This window comes from Montipora foliosa, chromosome 11, assembly GCF_036669935.1.
Source record: "Montipora foliosa isolate CH-2021 chromosome 11, ASM3666993v2, whole genome shotgun sequence".
Lineage (NCBI taxonomy): Eukaryota > Metazoa > Cnidaria > Anthozoa > Scleractinia > Acroporidae > Montipora > Montipora foliosa.
The window spans coordinates 17,107,732-17,110,231 of record NC_090879.1 but is presented as its reverse complement, the minus strand read 5'-3'; the positions used below and the strand labels follow the sequence as shown (position 1 = coordinate 17,110,231).

Below are 2,500 nucleotides of genomic sequence, written 5' to 3'. Positions count from 1 at the left end.
TGCGGACATTATGACGCTACTATGAAGCAAGGTGAGTAAATCCTCCTGTTCTATGGAAGATTAAGGGCTCCTAGTTTAGCGCTTCTTGTCATACACTTTAAACTGCAGGTCTAGCTGTCGTAAAATCCGTCCATTGCATAATACAATTGAAATGGTAAAAGAGAAGTCTTATCCATTACAATAACTCGGTATGTTTGAGTCTAGAAAAATATGAAGTTATGACCGTAGCGCATAAAAAGGATCGAACGATGTGACGATTTGAACCTATAAAAAAAGCAAACAGGCAAAACATAAAACTGTCTTATCCTGATTGCCAAGCGCCAAAGGAATCAATAATCTGAATTCACGCAAAAAGAGTGACTCATGTAGATGGTTTGAACGTGACAAATCAACGGCCATTTTGGTGTACCAGAACAATAGTCATTCTCTCATTTTGGGAACTGAACTCTATTTTATGCAAAGTTGTATTGTCTGGTACACCAAAATGGCTGTCAAGTCACTTGAGTGAAAACCATTCATAGGTTAATAACCCTCAAATAAATGTTTTTCGGGGCAGTCCCCAGAGCCGTCAAATTGTTATATGAAACATGCACCGCCTGATTGCAGGGTTCATTATTAATCACGGGGGAGTAAATCGATGGTTGCTTCTTTTTGCCGCGAGTGAACATCTCAAAACTACTAGTCCCCATGCTGGTCGCGGCCCAATCGCGACTCGAGAATATTTCCGCTATAAAATACGCTTCCAGCTTCTTACGCAGGCCTTAACTTGCACACAATTCCTTGTCAGGAATAATAGCAAAAAGTGTCAAGCTCGTTTTCAGAAAAGCCGAAAAAGGTGTCTGGTAAGCATGCAGGGGAGTAATGAAGGACTTTGAAGTAAAGGAAGATGCATTTCATCTAACTGTATGACTCGTAGGAAGTTGAGTCAGTTCAGGAGCCCATGAGTACGAGCATACAACTGTACCGTATTTGTGCAACGGCGTTGCTACATTCCGGGTTATTTTTAGATCGATTTTCACGCGAAATCAGACCTTTCCAATAACAAGTCACAATTCTTGCATGGAAAATCATTAGCCACGGGATTGAAAATGGTCACTCGTGCGAGCCAGATCTTTGTCAAGATCTCGTTTAAAAATAGCTTGATCTGTGAAAATGCCGTTACATAGACCTACTATTGGAGTTGTAGGCTCCTGGTTATCAGCTCCTTGCAATTGTCGGCTACATTAACAAGGATGTGTGTCACTCGTGATGTCGTTCTTTTTGTTGTTTTCGTGTCTTACAGATTCTCAAATTTCAGATGAGTCAATAGGCTGTTCCTGTGGAAAGAACACTACACGGGGTAACAAAGCATCATGCCAAGCACTGGCACGCAAGGTTTGCCCTTGTGTAAGAAAAGGATTACGATGCACCAGAAAGTGCATTTGCAAAAACTGTATAGAAACCTGAAATGTAGGTGTGGAGAAAACATGGTGAGGAAGAATAGTGACAACAAACGCGTAGCCTGCAAAGATGGAAAAACAAAGTCTAGGTCCCCTTGCCTAGGATGTGGACAAGGATGCTCTTCCTTTTGTGAATGCGTTGCGAAAACGTACGTCCCGGGCCTTCGAGAAAGCGGACAGGTGTTAAGAGGAAAAGGTCGCCAGGAATTCATAAGAGGGTGAAAGGGTCCCAGTTCCTTACATCGGCAGGAATGCCACAAATACAGGGACCATGGACAAACTATGAATCAATTGTATTATCAAATGTCATCGAGTTAATTTCTATGACCGACGTATTACTGTCCGCAGAAAATATGTCAACGCTATTTAATTTCGTAGTCATGTCGGGATTGGCGGAACAAATGCCTAGTACACCATCTTCAAAAACAGCCTCACAGATAGCTGCCAAGTTAGTTCACTTCGAAAAAAAAAGAGAAGTTCCGCGCGCACGTCTAGCATTAGACCAACCGCAATAAAACGGGGTCATGAGAATCTAACAAAGGACGAGATAAGATTTGTATAATTTCAACTTCAAGAATGCTTGTTGTAAATATTGTTAATCATTTTTAGTGTAATATATAGAGATTATTTCATGGTTGGTGAGTTCGTACGATTTTAAATTACTGGTTGTGACGGATCGCCTAAACGAACGAATGAGCTAAGCGAAAGAGTGAGTTTAACGATTCATTACAACGAGCGAGTAATACAAAACGTACAAACGAGTCAAACATATACCATTTAGCGAATACAGCGGCAATTTTGAAATCCATTGTTTCAAATAGCAATTATGGAATTCTAAGGGGGCAAATTAGTATACATTTGCCCCCTTAGAATCCCCTAATAGCTATTTGAAAAAAAGGATTTCAAAATGCCCGCAATATCCGTAAAATGGTCTATGAAGTCATTTGTTTATTATATAAGTACAGAGATAAAGTTAACGAGGTAAGTGTTCATTGAGAGGCTACTGATCAAACCACTGATCTTCAGTAAGAGCCCCAAACAAATGGCAGAATATTAATATT

The 2,500-nt window shown here is 40.4% G+C and overlaps 1 pseudogene; it reads left to right on the top strand.

The window, feature by feature from the left end:
* Positions 1-2,500, top strand: part of LOC137975532 (uncharacterized) — a 6,393-nt pseudogene that overhangs the window by 2,847 nt on the left and 1,046 nt on the right.